Below are 17,469 nucleotides of genomic sequence, written 5' to 3'. Positions count from 1 at the left end.
AGGTTCTCAAGTCTTCCAGAAAAGACATTCCTCCCATTCTTTGTGAGGTGCACCCCATCCATCGCCAACAGCCCCTCATGTCGGAGGTACATACCATGATCCAGGAAGCCAAATCCCTCTCGATGGCACCATCTACGTAACCAGTCATTTACCTCCAGTATCCTGTTCTCCCTTCCATCTCCATGGTTCTCAACAGGTAAAATGGAGGAGAACACCACCTGTGCCCCCAGATCGTTCACCTTCTTGCCCAGAGCCTTGTAGTCTTTGGAGATCCATTCAAGATTTCTTTGGGCCGTATCGTTTGTTCCCATATAGATCAGCAGGAGCGGGTAGCGATCAGAGGTTTTGACCAGTCTTGGAATTCTCTCAGTCACATCTTGGATACATGCAAAAGTAGGTATGTTTAAGTAGGTATGTAATAGGATACCCACTTATCTTGTATGAGACTGCAACTGGTATACATTCTTGTATGTATACATTCTTGACTGCAACTGAGAATACATTGGATTTACAGCAAACTTCACCCTGACCAGGATGGCCCAGGTGAACCCAATCCCATCAGATCTCAGGAGCTAAGCAGAGTTGGTCCTGGTTAGCACTTGGATGGGAGACAACCAAGGAATTCCAGGGTTGCTACGCAGAGGCAGGCAATGACAAACCATCTATGAATGTCTATTTCCTTGAAAACCCTAAAGTGTTGCCATAAATTGGCTGCAATGTGACAGCACTTTACACAGAGATGGAACACTGCAGGCTGTAAATTATGATTGTTGTTTCAGGATGTCGTGTACTCCTGATTTTTCTTATTACTGATCCTCAGTCATCTCATCCCAGCTTTCTGCAAGCAGAGCAGCAATTAGGGTTGCCAACTTTGGCAGGGCAAATTCCTGGAAATTTGGGGGTGGTGCCTGAAGCGGGTGAAACTTGGGAAGGGAGCTGGGGAGGAATGTGATCCCATACAGTCCACCCTCTGAAGCTGCCATTTCCTTCAAGGGGACTGATTTTTGTAGTCTGGAAACCAGATGTAATTCCAGGGGAACTCCGGAATCCACTTGCAGGTTGTCAACCCCATAGCAATATATCCAGGCTGCATAAAATGATGAGGGTGGAAATTTCAGGAGTGCAATACTGACTATGTTGGTGCCCCAAAGGAAGCAGAAGAGACTTTGGGATATATGAGAAAAACACCCCCCAAATCACTCAGACGTTGCTTTTCTGCCCGGGGATTATTCTGCTTGAGTTCTGCATTCCTTCGGGATACCTGTCAGGCATTCTCTTGTGGGTATCATTCACATGATGAATTTGCAAGGGACTCTTGTTGTAGGAATTGTTAAACAGGAATGAAAAGCGTATCTGATAAACAGGCCTGCAAATTGACGGGGGACAGGACAGTTGCAGGCAGTTAGTGGGCATCTGAAGGTCATGGAGGGGAAGGCAAGACAGTGAGGGAAGAGATGCCCCAATTCCTCCTATTTATTTGAAATAAATGGCTGCAGCTTCAGCTTGGTTCAATTTAGATTCTCACCGCTTTCCCCGCTCTCCTCTCTGAGATATGACAAGGGGTAATTTCAATCGGCAAATGCCAATCTGTTTGAATTAATGAAGCACAAATACATCATTCCCAATCATAATAACAGAAGACAAGATGCTGATGGGAGTGGAAAGAGAAGCAAATACCTTTACATTCTGGTTTATCCGCTGAGTAATTACCTAATCATTTCTTTAGAGAAATAGAAAATGCTTTGGGTTGTTTCCCCCCCTCATATCCATGTGCTACACAACAAGGAGCATTTTGATGCTGTCATGTTAAACAAGGGCCACAAATAACACATTGTGACAGGTTCCTTTCCTTTCCCTTTCCAAGCGAGATTTGCAATTTTGTAGATAACTGTGGTTAAACATTTTTCCTTTTGAAATCAGAGACTTCCAAGAGTCTTATAAGATCATCAGAGTAGCCCTACCTGATCAAACCAATGATCATCTAGTTCAGGGTTCACCAACATGATACCCATGGGCACCATGTGTATAGCCTTTGCCACCCCATCTTGGAGTTCTATTAGCTCCTGAATCCGATGTATCTGGGAGGATAGCTGACAGGCCACTCCCCAGAGAATGTTTTCATTCACACTCTCCTGAGTTCTTATCTAGAAAGCTGACTTATTTCCCTCCAGCACTGAGTACCAGGTGCAAGGTCTCTCAGTGTCTAGAATGTCGCTTTGATGATGCTATTCTTGACTAATAGCCAGCAGTATGACAGGGCTATTTTTGGGCAGGAACAGCATTATGCCTGGCTTCTGAGTTGGTCACACCCCCTCCCAGCCTATGATGTCCCTTGCCTTTCCCTATAATAAAACGGGAGGGGGGAGAAGCTGCTTGGGTTTACTGAGAGGAAACTGCATCGGAAGCTTTCAAGAAATGGCTTGAAATAGCCTCAACTGGAAGGAGAGCCCAGGGGGTGGGGGCACATGCATCCCCTGCTCTCTAGATGAGGCTGAATGAGGGCAACATGACTTAAGGTTCCAGAGAGTGCAAAGTGCACAGTCCTAAGGGTTTTGTCAGGCCTTTTTCTTACACAACAACAAATGAGTCCCTGCTGGGCTTTTTCTACAAAAAAAGCCCTGAGTATGAATGAATGTTTATTTGCAGTCAAAGACCATTTTTCATAAGAATACAATATTATACAGTCAAAGAGATTCATTCCAGCACAGAAAATATGTTTAGTCATAAAAAGCTTAAAATATTTATGAACTATAATAATCCAAAAAACGCTTTCAACAGTCATACTGTTGATTTTACGGACAACCAGGAACGGACCAATGTATTTCCACCCCAACTTGCGACTGGGTTGCACAACCCTCAGGTTCTTCATAGAGACATACACTGGGTCCCCCACCTACACCTCCCACCCCGGCAGCCGTTTAAAATGTCTTGTAGGCAGCCTTGGCTTTATCCAAGGTTTTTTGCAGGAGAGGCCAAGCAGTTTGAATGTGCATCCACCAGTCAGTCACGTCTCCCCCCACCTGCCAGTCTGTGGGCAGAAGGGGGAGGGGTTGGCCTTCATAACCATGGACCACTATGAAAGGGGGAACCCCAGTGGATGCATGAACAGCATTGTTGTAGCAACACTAGGCGTAAGGGAGTAAGTCCACCCAATCATCTTGTTGGAAATTACTGAAGCATCTCAGGTATTGTTCCAGGGTTTGGTTAACTCGCTCGGTTTGGCCATCAGTTTCCAGGTGATAGGCACTGCTGAGTCCTTGTTCCACCCCCAAGACATCCAGAAGCTCTCCCCAGAATTTGGCAATGAATTGAGGGCACCTGTTGGAGATAACCTTCAGGGGAATGGAATGCAACCTCACAATATGTGTCATGAACAATCGTGCTAAAGCTTAGCTGTGGGCAGCTGCTTAAGGGGCATGAAATGAGCTTGTTTGGAAAACAGGTCAACCACTACCCAAATCATGGATTTCCCTCTGCTAGGTGGCAAGTCGGTGATAGAATCCATCAAGACCACTTCCCAGGGTCTCCCTGGAGTTAGCAATGGCTTGAGCAACCCAGGAGGTTTCCCTGGGTGGGGCTTGCACATCAGGCACATTTGACAGGATTACACGTAAAGGGAAACATCCATGCACAGACCCGCCCATCAGAACTGGCGCTGTAACAAGTGCAACGTTTTCAAGTAGCCCAGATGCCCCACCAGTTTAGTTCCATGTGCCGCCTCCATTACTCGGCCTCGTAGAGCACCTGGGATGAATAAACGATGCCCTTTGAACCAACAGCCATTCTCACGTTGCTCCAGAGTCTCATCCACCTCCCCATGTTCAGTGTCAGAGTAGGTGAAGGCGAACTCCGCAGTCCAGTCCTTCCCCCCCAAGAGGCGGGTCTACCTGGGCACAATTGTTTGTCACCCTCCAAAATGGGAGGTCGTGAACATGGAGTCCAGTACCTCCTCCCTGCAGCTGTCGTGCTGTGAGAGGTGGGACAATGCATCCACTAATGAATTAGCCTTTTCTGGGAAATGGTGGAGAGTGAAACGGAACTTGGAAAAGAAATCGGCCCACCAGAGCTGCTATGCATTCAGGTTTTGGGGGATGCGCAAGACTTCCAGGTTTTTATGATCAGTCCACAACTTGAAAGGTATCTGGGCACCCTCCAACCAATGCCTCCAAGTAGAGAGGGCAAGCTTGATAGCCACCGCCTCCTTGTCCCACACTGCGCAGTTATGCTCAGTGTAATTAAACTTGCAGGAAACATAAGCCAGGGGGTGTAGTTTCCTATCCTCCCCTTCCTGTAAAATAGCTCCACCCATAGGAACATCAGAGGCATCGACCTGAACTATAAATTTCTTATGTTCGTCGGGGTGGGCCAACACCGGTTCAGACGTAAACAGGGTTTTGAGCTTAACAAAGGCATTTTGGCATTCTGTGGTCCACATCAGCTTGACACTAGTTTTGGTGCTGTCCAGCCCCTTCCCCTTAGGCTTTAATAGGTCTGTGAGTAGGAGTGCCACCTGAGTGAAATTGGCAATAAGATTTCTATAGAAATTCGCAAATCCAAGGAAGGATTGAAGCTGCCTGCGGGTGCAAGGGGCTTCCCACCCCAATACGTCTCACACCTTAGCTGGATCCATTTCTAGACCCCTGGGTGAAATCCTGTAGCCCAGGAAATAGATCTCTGACCTGTGGAACTCACATTTAGACAGTTTGGCAAAGAGCTTATGCTTGTACAACGTTTGAAGCACCTTCCTCACCAATTTCACATGTGACTCTTCATCAGGGGAGTACAGCAAGATATCATCTATGTAAATAAGGGGCCCCCTGAATAGGTGTTTATGCAACACTTCATTGATGAAGTTCATAAAAAAAAACCCGGTGCCCCCTGGAGAACAAATGGCATAACTTTGTACTCGAATTGCCCCAGAAGGTTATTAAACACAGTTTTATATTCATCCCCCTCTTTGATGCGCACTCTGAAGTATGCATCTCATAAGTCCAGTTTGGAAAAGATTTTCCCTTTCGCCACCTCTGCCAAGAGGTCTTTGATTAAGGGGAGGGGGTAGGCATTGGTGGCCAATACCGCATTCAGGCCCTGGTAGTCTGTACACAAGCACAACCCCCCATCCTTTTTCTTCCTGAACAACACAGGGGCCGAGTTGGGTTTTTATCAATGAACTTTCGCAGTTCCTCCTTCTCTGTGGAACTCATAGAATAGCGCTTACCCTTGGGCAATTTATGTCCTGGTGATAGCTCAATGGCACAGTCAGTATTGCGGTGGGGGGGGGGCAATTCATCCACTTCTTCCTCTTCGAATATCTTGGCCAAGTCCCGGTAGGCAGGAAGGATGGCATTCAGCTCCTCCTGAGCTAGGCAAGCTCTGCCCGGTTCATCAGGAGGTGTCGTTCCCCAGTTGGGATCCCAACCATGCCCCTGGCACTTGGGAGAGATAAACCGCACCTGCCCCTCATCCCATAGAATGTAGGGATCATGATCATGTAGCCATGGGCTCCCCAAAACCAGCAGGAACCACGCCACTGGGGTGTTGGCTGGTGTTCCTAATGGGTACCCCCCCATCCTTAAAGGGACAGTCTGATATTTACACGTCCATCTAGGGTGAAAACTATGGTGTCAGGTAGTCTCTCCACGGGGGCACTCAACCCTGTCACCAGGGAGGGATTGATTAAGTCTCTGGTGCACCCTGAGTCAATGAGAGCACGCACATGGACGTGTGTGCCCAACTGCAGGTTCATCACAGTCACAGTCACGAAAAAGAGGGGGGGTAGTTGCTCACCGTCAGGCCACCCATGTACTTTAGTCGTGTAGCGCTGGAACTCCTCGGTGTACTCATGCACTGTCCTCTTGCCTTGCTTCAGGGTTCACAGGTGTTTTTGAGCCTTCTCGCTCTTGAATGGGTCCTTGTACGGTGCGCATAAGGCCCACATGAAAGCCTCCACCTTCAGGAGTTCTGGGCCCCTGGAGTTATATAGGTTAACGTACCAGTCCACAGCTCTCCCACGGAGCTGTGCGACTATATAGTCCACCCTCCAAGCGTCGGTGGGGAATAGGTGGCCCCAGGTCTGCACAAACTTCCCCACTTGTACCACAAAGAATGCCAACCTTTCAGGGGTCCCGTAGAATTTGGCATCCAACAACCCTTTTGGCACCAGTCCAGGCACAGCAGGGAGAGGTCCTTGGGGGAGTGGAGCTGGACCTACCGGGACTGGCTGTTCTCCTGGCGCCGGCAGCTGGGGCGGAGGCTGTTGATCTGGAGGCACTTGACCGGGTGGCTGAGGCACTGGCACTGTCTGGTGTTACCACAGCTCTTCTTGCACGACTCAAGCCACTAGGTGAAGGATGTCCAGCAGCGACTCCTCCACCATCTGGGTGAGCCTGACTTGCACCAGATCCATTTGGGCCAACTGCTCTTCCAGCCCCACACCTTCCTTTTTGCATCGCCTGCACGCGCCCCCCTCGTGAGCCACCATGTACTCATAGCGGCTCCTGTGCGAGGTTCCAGGGGCCCCCGGAGTCAGAGCCCATGACTCTCTCGTGTCACTGCCCCTTCTGAAAAAAGACGGTCCAGTTATCAGCTGAGATATACCTATATAAGGGTGAGGACATCTTAAATCTCCTATCATTAGTTAGTTTCCAGAATAGGGCAGAGTTATTTTGTCTTACAGCCTGTATAAGTTCCTCCAATAGTTTCAAAGTATGCTCTTTCTTCTTCCTTTGAATTATGTGTTTATATAGGTTTTTTTTTGTTCCCTACGGCTACTTGTGACTCTGCTCTTTTTTCCAAGTTATTGCTCAAAGAAAGGGAGTATAAACAATTTAACTCTTTTTTTACATGAGCACATTCAGAGTCAAACCAAGGTTTGACATTTGTATGATGCTGATTTAATCTATTCCCAGCAGTAGGGGTATAAGTTGCTTAGTTTTAGCTATGTATCTCTTCTCAGGTTTTGGCTGTCTTCGCTGTGTGTAGTTGAGGTCCAGCGGATTGAAGTTAGATTGCCATTTCTGTAAGTTTGATTGCAAACTCTGGAATTTTTGGCCAGGGCTCCAAACACCATGGCATCCACCAGCACCTTTCCCAGTACCCACCAAGGGTTTCTAGAAATGGGTGGGGCCAAATGGGGCTCCTGGACGGCAGGGCTTCTGATTGGCAATCAGAGAGCTGATTGGCTATCCAGATCTCACTCTTTTCCAGTGCATTTTTTAAAATTAGTGTTCTTGTCCCCTGCACTTGGGTTTCCTCTCTCTGTGTGTGTGTGCTTAGCACTGTAGAGGTGCTCACAGATAATGTACCATCAGCAGCAGAGGCCATCCTGCCAGAGCCTGCACAGGAAATCTCACCACTGGGCCTGGAGGTAGCTATCAAGCCTCCACTAGGTGGGACTCAAATCCAGGTCTGTAACCATCCTCAGAGCCTCTCCCACACTGCAGGAACAGTGGTGGCAACAAGCGCAGGCTAAGGTGGCACAGAAGAGGTGAAGTGCCAGAATGGCTGCATGTCACCCAACAACGGAAATAGAACAAGGGTGGGGCTTCTAGGTGGCGACTGGAGATCTCCAGGAATTAAAACTCATATCCAGATGGCATAGATCATTTCACATGGCAGCTTCAGAGGGCAGACTCTATGGCATCAAAACCCTACTGAATGCCCTCCCCAAATGCCACTCTCCCCAGGCTCCACCCCCAAATATCCAGGAAATTCACAACCTGGAATTGGCAGCCCTAAGAACAGAAGACATGATGGTGCTTCCTTGCAGGATCCTGCAGCCTCAGGAGTTCCAGGACCTGCCTGCACTACAGCTGGTGTCAATTACCTCTCACCCTATTTAGGGTGAGACTGTGTGTTCCAAGCTCCAGTTCCCCAGTCCTGCCCCTATTATGGAGGAAACCTGACAGGGCCTCACTGGGAGCACAAAAGAATCTTGAACTTGCTGCTGATCAGTTTCATAGGGTGACTCCAAATTCCAGTATTATGGGGAAGGGGGGGGGAGATTCTCCATCTTCAATTTCTCTTCATTATGCATCATTTTATCTATCATGTCACTATCTGTAGTCACCTCTTCTTGAACTAAAAAGCCCTAGATCAATCCTGTGCACATAAGAACATTAAGAAGAATCCTGCTGGATCAAGCCAGTGGTCTTGTAAGGTCCCCATCTAATTCACTATCCACACACACTATTGGCAGTGTAATGCTTTATTGGAGATATGATGCTGAGGGTTCAAGAGCTTTTGTTAAGGCTGAGGAAATTCGTGGGAAATTACTAGAGATCGGTAAAAGCATAAAATTCCACATTCATCAACATCATACCTACCCCTGGCATTACTATGGCAACACAGACAGATATATGGTCTAAAACCAGGCTGGCAGAGAGATACTCCAAGTCAGTCCCATGGGAACCAACTTGGGGTGCTTCTTCAGGAAAGTTACGGCTTCTACTCCCATGCACTCCAACAACACACACACACACACCCCTTGGGAATTCAAAATGACAAGTGAAGGTGAAGAGAAACAGAACTTAAAGAAATCGAAAGTTAGGCCTGAGTTTGACATACTGCCCCCCCCAGCCCTCCTTCAACCTCCTGGCTTTTGGGGATGACAGTGATGTAACTCTTTGATAAGGCGAGAAGGTCTCACATGTTTAGCCTGGACCCACTCATTCTGTTCTGGCCCAAAGTCCCTCCATTTCAGAACTGGCCACACTTCAGCTTAGAGTCCAGGATTGTCTCCATGACCTGGTGGAGTTTGCCATCTATCCGGAGAGGAGGAGGTGCTGGAGGATGATGAGTTCAAGTCAAGGGTCTAGGGTCCTTCTTTAATAAGCTAAAATGAAAAACAGGGTGCACAGAGTGCAAAGATTTAGGGAGTTCAACAGCCACCTTATTAATTACACGGGTAACCCTAAAAGGCCCAATGTATTTCCACCCCTACTTTTGCCCTGTCTGCAGTCCCTTCAAGTGTTTTGTAGAAATGTACACAGAGTCCCCAGGAGCCTGGTTCCATTCTGGGCTCCGAGTTTTATCAGTGTCCTGGTCTCCTGGGACAGGACGCCCTCCTCCCAGGAACCCTGGAACCACGCCACTCACCTGAAGAGACACCCCACCAGCAAGCGAGGTCCTGGCGGCTGGAGACGCATCCGGGCCAGGGTGGGCCAAGCAGGACAGAAGCCAACACCAGTGCAACTTCGGGGCTTACGGGTCCTCCCAACCGTGCACGACAGTTGCCCCAGGGGCCCCAGGAGACGGGCAGAACGCTTGGCGAATCGGCCCCTCATCGCAGGGAGCTGCCCCAGCTGAGCCCATCTGATGGGGGAGCAGCGGCAATGAGCAAGCAGTGGGATCCACAGCTGGTCACAGCCACCACTGTGTGCAGCGGATGGCTGGAACATGGCCCCACCCCCGACGCCGAGTGGGCATCTGGAGCTATAAGGAGGGGTGTTGCATTCAGAGGGGAGGGACTGCCCGGGCGGCGAGGTGGTTCTGGGAGCGGGGACAGGGATAAGAGTAAGGAAAGGCGGAAGGGTCAAGGAGGAAGGAGACACAGCAGAGACTGGGAGAGAGACTGACACAGAGAAAGACAGATCGGTCAGACGTGCTTCCCATAGCCCCAGTCCATTGTCCAAGCACCGGTTCTGAGGTGAATAAGGCCTTTAGACGATCAAACGCTTCTTGACACTCATTGCTCCATGGCAGCGTGGCGCTCGGCTTTGTAGCCTCAGGGCCCTTCCCCTTAGTTTTAAGGAGATTTGTGAGGGGTAAGCTGATCTGGGCAAAGTTGGGTAAAAATGTTCTGTAAAAGTTCGCAAAACCGAGGAAGGATTGGAGCTGTCGTCTGGTTTGGGGTACCTCCCAACCCAACCCATCTTGTACCTTCCCCGGGTCCATGCCCAGACCCCGGTCAGAGATTCGATACCCCAAGAAGTCAATGTGCGTTTTGTGAAATTCACATTTTGACAGTTTGGCAAACAGTTTGTGCTTGTGCAACGTGGTTAAGACCTCCCTCACCAATTTCACATGTGAAGGTAGGTCGGGGGAGTACAGCAATATATAATCAAGGTAAACAAACGCCCCCTTGAACAAGTGCTTGTGTAATACTTCATTGATTAGGTTCATGAAGACCCCTGGGGCCCCCTGAAGGCCGAATTGACCCGGGGGGGTGTTGAAAGCGGTTTTATGTTCGTCCCCTTCCCTGATGCGCACCCGGAAGTAGGCATCTCGAAGGTCTAGCTTGGAGAATATTTTCCCTTTAGCCGCTTCAGCGAGCAAGTCTTTAATCAATGGCATGGGATAGGCGTTAGTAGACGACACTGCATTTAAGCCCCGGTAATCCATGCAGAGTTTTAGCCCCCCATCCTTTTTCTTTCGGAATAGTACTGGGGCTGCAAAGGGGGATGAAGCCGGTCGGATGGACCTTCGGGCTAAGTTCTTGTCAATGAACTTGTGCAGTTCTTCCTTTTCGGCCGGTCCCATTGCATAGATGCGCCCCTTCGGAAATTTCTGCCCCGGCAGCAACTTAATGCAACAGTCTGAATGTCTATGAGGGGGGAGCTCATCCACCTCTTCCTCCTCAAACACTCTAGCCAAATCCCGCTACTCGGGGGGAATAGTTAACAGCTCCTCCTGAGCCAGGCACACACGAGGACCCTCTGCTATTCGCTGTTGTCCCCAGTTCAGGTCCCACCGGTGGCTCTGGCACTTAGGAGAAATGAACTGTACTTTCCCCTCATCCCACAAGATGTAGGGGTCGTGTCCGTGCAACCATGGGGCCCCGAGGACTAGGGAACCTGGCAGTTGAGGTGATCACAAACACCCTATTCTCCCAGTGTTCCCCCGCCCCAATCCACAACGGCACAGTCTCGTACTCACACGGGTCTTTCATTGTAAAGCCATCCATTTGGGTAAATATCAGGGGGTCTTTTAATTTTACCACCCCAGCCTCCAATCCCGTAACCAGGGAGGGGTTGATAAAGTCCCTCCTGCACCCCCGAGTCAATTAGGGCTCTCACCCCTATATGCGTGCCGAAGCTGGGGTTAATCAAAGTCACAGTCACAAAAAAGAGGGAGGGAAAACTGCTCACCACATCAGGCGCCTCCGAGATCGGGCCCTGCTGCTCTGTGCCTCTTACAGCAGGACCAATCCATTTCCCGCCGGCTCGGGGTCATCTCCGCTGGATTCTGCCTCCTCTTCTTCAGGAGCTGCTTGCAACGCTTTGGCATATTTTGGCTTCCCAGTTGCCTTCTTCGTGGGTGTGGTGGGGCGCACTCATGTTGGTTCACTGGGCCCCTGTTTCACAGGCCCTTATCCGCCGCAGTCAGCCGCGAAATTGCCCCACTCCCCACATTTCAGGCAAAGCCCTTGCCTCATGCGCTGCTCCCAGTTTGATTCCACTTGCCGTGGTGCTTTCCCTTTCATTGTTTGAGGGTTCGGCCGATCCCCTGCCATTGCAATGTCCAGATGAAGGGTGTGCAGGCAGGTTTCCACTCTCTCTGCCTCTTGCATCCAGGCTGGGAGGGATACCGGATCAACCGCTCTCAGGACCATCTCTCGAATCTCCGGGGTTCAGTCCCACTCGGTATAGTTCCGCTAACAACGGATCAGGCCAAGTTTGCACTTTGGCCGCGTGGAGCTTGAATTCAGACGAGTATTCCCTCACCGATCACCTCCCTTGTTTAAGGGTTCACAGGAACGCCCTCGCTTTGGGCCCGGCGTTCCGGTCTTCGAATTGGGCTTGCAACGCCCACATAAAAGCATCCAGATTAATCAATTCTGGGCCCTGGGCGTTGTGCAGCCCCACATACCAAGCCACCGCAGGTCTCCGGAGTCGTGCCGCCACCACATCCATGTGGCTGCTGTCATCTGGGAACAGGTGACCCGATCCCTCCACAAACTTCATCACCCGGACCACAAAGTACGAGAGTTCTTCCAGGTTCCCATTGAAGGTGGCTTCGATGAGATCTTTTGGGCGAGGTATCGCTCATTCTCTCGGGCTGGCCGGGCGTGGCGATGGAAGCAGGACCTCAGGCAGACCCAGTTGTGGGACGTCCCCAGGTTGGGGCAGCTGCTGCAGCGGGGCCAGCAGGGCTACCGGCCCTGTGGGGACCACCGGTCGGGCATCCCTCTCCTCTCGGATGGCGCGATCAGACAAGCGTTTCACGTTTGTGTGCATGTGCAGATCCACAGAGCAGCACTGCTTTCAGTTTTATGTTTGTGCGCATGTGCTTACGAAAAGCATCCGGTTTGCAATGGGACGTGGTCGAGCGCCGGATGCCACGGGATACTAGCGGTCCTGTGATCAGACGCCCACCTGTGCCGGATACTAATGCACTTTCCTTTGTATTTTTTAACTCTGCATCTTTGGCGGGACGCCACAGGTTGGCCACGGGTACGCTATGCTTCCCAGATGTTGTGGTGTGATTGCGCCCCAAAAATCCACCTGACATTTGCGCCTTTTGCGGGGCAAATTCTTCGTGTGACCGGGGCCTTAAAAATCTAATGCAATAGCTGCATTGAGAGGTTTGGGGGTTTTTTTGCTAGTCTTATCACAAGGGGTATGTGGAATACTGCATCCCAAAATTACAGCTGAATATTAGTTCCTCTAATTAACCATCTGGCAACTCAAGTTGTCACTGTATTTTGGCTTAAGTGAAATTTGGAGGCAAAGCTGGTGATTTAATCCACATTTTAATGAAAGCACTTTCATTATACAGTTTGATGTTGTAACCTACTCCTTGAGAGCTGCAGGCAGAGGAAGGAGCAGAAATCCATAGGAAAGAAGGAATGCCCACCAACTGGGTCTTCTCTCACGGCCTCATCTCTAGATGTGGTGAAAGGCAGGGTGAGTGGCTTCCATCATCAGCAAGCCAACAGCCATGTGGTCTAAGATGAACTTCAGCTTCTTTCTCCAAGCTGACTCCTCTTGGCTGGAAAATATCTGATAGTTCGGGGCAATAGTTCCATAAGCCACTGTAACAGCTGATATGCAAAATTTGGAACCACAAGGATTGAAGTGCTGGAAGCACTGTCCACATTGGACACACAATGCTAGACAGCAGTCACACAGCCCCTGGGTACTTGCAACAATAGTAAGGTCATTTTCTATCCAAGTTAGACATTGGTTTACTTGGCTTTCATACAAGCAAACAGATTCCTGTTATTTCACCTCATTTTTTTCTGAAATGCACTATGACTTAACTATGTGGAGTTGATCACATATTGAACTTTACTTGAAGTGAACATTCATAGCAAATGTAGATGTTCCAGTTTGAGCAAAAGAGCCAAGGTATTTCAAAATATTTTCAGGAATGGGGGACTAAACCAATTTCTCTGGGTGGAGGTTCTACACACCTCTGCTTGGAAGCTGTATGGAGATGCTATCTTTTGACTGTTAGCAGCCTTGGATGTCCAAGATCACATGGGGAGGGGCCATAGCTTGGTCGTTAGGGCATTTGCTTTGTATGCAGAAGGTTATAGGCTCATCCCTGGCTAGGGTTGCTAGTCCCCAGTTGGGGGTGGGAGATCCTCCACTTTTGTGGGCTCCTGCTCGCCACTGGCCAGTAGGAGGAAATCCTCCCCAACAGCAACATGGAGCGACATGCCTATTTATTTTTTATTTATTTACAGGTGACTTATATACCGCCCTTAACCCCTAGCGGGTCTCAGGGCGGTTTACAATGTGCTACTGTATAGTAGCTAATACCTATCTAGGGCCACATATGGTGCGGGGGGGGACAACCTACCAGCACCCCTAATACTGCACGGTGTTTCTTCGGCAGCTTTTTCTTGGTGTGAGTTGTTGCTGTTGATGTTGTCCTTGCGACCCGGCTGCTATCGGCTGGACGAGCTGGCTGTTATTCTTTTTGGAGCGGTGTATCTCTCCTCGGGCGCAGCCTCGGCAACGTCCAAGCGGCTCCTGCCGCGCTGCGTCCCGCGTTCTGACGTCGCTCCAACTCTACGACCAACTCCGCCCTCGGCTCCGCCTTCACCACTGCTCGAGCCAGTCACCGCCGTTCAGGTCACCTTTCGCCATTTCTCTGCCGCCGCCATTTCTTTTCCTCGCTTGCTGCCGCCGACTCGATCTTCTCCTTCACTTTTCTTTACTGCCGATCACCAGCACAAGGCTGGGAAGGGAGGGGGGTGCCCCCTGCCATCTAAGGCAGGTACCCATTCCTCTGATGTTAACAGAGCCGCTGGGTTGACGGGAGCTGGGACGAGGGCCGGGGGCTCAACCCGGCCACGGTGGGGAATCGAACAGCCTTCTGGCTGTTCGTCCAGATGTTAACAGCAGGCGTTATAATGCCTGCGCCACCGCTCCCTATGTCACCCAGAAGAGACACAGGCATGTCGGTGATGGAGGGGGGGCAACATTCTGGTTTTGGGGCAAAACTCTATGGTTTGAGGGTGATTTTACCATAGAGTTTTGCCCAAAACCAGAACATCACCCCTGACATGCCTACATCACATCAGGGTGACATAGGCACGGCATGTGACATTACTTCTGGTGACATTGGCACGTCAGGGATGATGCTTCTGGCTTCTGGAGCATCCCCCCATCCCCCCACCAGGGTCTCAAAGGGACCTGACAACCCTATCCCTGGCATTTCCAGTTAGTAGGATCAGGTAGCAGATGACATCAAAAACCTCTACCTGAGACCCTGCAGAGCTGCTGCCAGTCAGAGTAGACAATACTGACTTTGACAGACCAAAGGTCTGACTTGATGTAAAGCAACTTCATGTGTTGACTGGAGAAGAAGCTTTCTGTAGTATGAGAAAAGTTGCTAAGACTTGGAACTAATCTTGCAGCTGAAACTTGCCTAAAAGGAAATGTTGAAGGTCATTTGGAGATTCATGTTCCTTGGAAGAAAGAACTAGGGACATTTCAAAGGAAGTCAAAGCAAGTGCTCTGGTATTTTCCGATGTCTAGGGGGGGGTTATGGTATTTCCACACATGCAAATGGCAAATTCTGTACATAGCGCCAATGACTTTGCTGCGGCATCTGAGAAGACAAACAGGCCTTAGGTTTGCCAACTTTTGATTTAAAAAAATACACACATAACATACACAAAGATATGCCCAGGCAAGCAGACTTATGAGAAAGAACCAAAATCTGGTAAATCGGGATATAATTTACTGGGAAAAGAACATGATGGGGTTTTTTACCCTGGTAGGATATGGAGTTAACCCTGGAATAGCTATAATCAGCTGGAACACATCTTTACTGGTCAGAACAAACAGAACAGAGGCCATTTGGCAATTGTTCCTGCCCATATTCTATGCTCAGTGGCATGACTCCAATTTGTTTTGTGTCCCAGTCTGTACCTGGCCAGCCAGCACAAAAGGGACTGAGATCTCAAGGTGGCAATCAGGGCCAGACCAAGCTAGAATCATCTGTCAGTGCAGAAGCAAGAGCCAAAGCAGGATAATGGAACAGACCGGTCCATAAGGAAGGAGCACAGCCTAGAAACTCTTCTGTGTCTGTCTGGCCTGTAGCACATGCTGGTTTGGAAGAGTCTTTGGACCTGCAAAGGCTGAAGTTTGGTTGAAGGATTATCAAGGGAGCTGGTGAGCCCACCATTTCCTGTAGGGAGAGTTACGGCTCTGAACTTTCCAAGATCTAGGAAGGTGTGCATTCCTCCTGAGCCCAACCAGAGTATAGAAGGCCATGGATCACCAGGCATGTGCTTTTCCTCCTAGTCCAGGTTTTGGGTCTGGCGATCTACCTCCTCCTCCTCTTCTTCTAGATCCTAAAATCTTAGGGTTCCCAACACTGCCTCAATAAATGCTGGGAGTTTTGGTGGGTAGTGCCTGGGAGGGGTGGAGTTTCGAGATGTCACTCCCAGATGATACTCTAGGCTGCTTCCCCTAGTCTCTGTGGTCTTTACCAAAGATACTCAGGGAAGTTCCTAGAGTGTCACTATATGGGGCAATTTTTTCCCACTCTTCAGTTCCTCAGGGATGGGAAACTGGAGCTGGGGACTAGTAATTCCCCTTCCTGAGCAGGTAAATAAGAGGCCTAGGTGACTGTGGGAGGACAAGAGGTAAAATGAACCATTCAGAGGGCTTCTGATCCACTCTTGAGTGGTAGCCATAAGGTTGCCAGGACCCCTGGTAGAAGCAGGGGTCCCCTGCTGCCAGGCCCCACTTCCCCAACCCCGATCAACTGGCCGGTGGTGGGGAACTTAACCCAAAAAAGAGGGAGATCCATCCGACATGCAGCAATGTGTCTACGTCACTTCCTACGTGACCCAGAAGTGATGTTTTTGCCCAAATACCAGAGCATCACCCTGACATCCCAGAAGACACATCGCTGCATGTCGGATGGACCTCCCTGCTGCTCCCAGTAAGTCTCCCCATCCCCCACCGGTTGCCAGGAGGGACCTGGCAACTCTAGGTAGCCAGCTGTGGCAGAGGGCAGGAGGTCTTCCCTTCGTGTTCATCGAATGCAAGTAGGGTTGCCAGGTCCTAACTGGCTGCTGGCAGGGGGATCCAGTCTCTTCTCTGGAATCTTCTGCTGTGCGTGCAAAGTGCATGTGCCACAATGACATCACCCAGCAGTGATGTCATCACTTTGGGGACATTGGGGGTGACACTCTAGTTTCTGAGAAAACTATGTTATTTTGCCTTCAAAACCATAGAGTTTTCCCAAAAACTAGAGCTTCACCCCTGACGTCCCAACACAATGACGGCACTTCCGGATGATGTCATTGTGTCTGGGACATCACCTGGCGACACCCCTGTTCGGAGGTGGGCTTCCCCTGCTGGCCAGCAGCGGATCAGAGCCCCCACCAGGAACTGGGGGATGCCAACCCTAAATGCAAGGAACTTTGAGTGTAATGGAAATTATAGTGAACTCTCCCCTCAAGAAATCTTCCTGTTCGGACTGCAAGTTAAGTAAGAGCAATATAAACTGTTGGCATTTGCAGATGATGTGGCATATATATTAGAGAATCCAGTGAAGGAGGCGGAGGTATTGATGGAGAATATTAAAGAATACGGAGAAGTGGCAGGGTTCAAAATAAATCCGGAGAAAACTAAAATCATAGTAAAGAATATGGATGAGAAGCAGAAAGAAGAGCTTCAAGGGGTAACAAGATGTCAGATAGTGAAGAAAACGAAATACCAAGGAATTATAGTTACAAATAAATGCCGTGATTTATACGAAGAAAATTATAAAGTGTTGTTAAAAATACGTAACAGGACTTGGAGAAGTGGAAAAATCTGCAATTGTCCTTGATGGGCAGATGGCAGCAATAAAAATGAATATATAACCAAGATGGATGTTTTTATTTCAAACTATACCTATATTGCAGAATCAAGCGTTGTTTAGAGAATTGGATAAACTGACAACTAAGTTCATCTGGCAAGGAAAGAAGGCGAGAATAAGGTTAAAAATGTTGCAGGATGTGAAAGGGCGAGGCGGATTTGGAGTCCCAAATTGGCTTCTATATTATAGAGCTGCGGC

This window comes from Gekko japonicus, unplaced genomic scaffold, assembly GCF_001447785.1.
Source record: "Gekko japonicus isolate JY-2015 unplaced genomic scaffold, Gekko_japonicus_V1.1 scaffold194, whole genome shotgun sequence".
Classification (NCBI taxonomy): Eukaryota; Metazoa; Chordata; class Lepidosauria; order Squamata; family Gekkonidae; genus Gekko; species Gekko japonicus.
Note: the sequence above shows the minus strand (reverse complement) of the source record.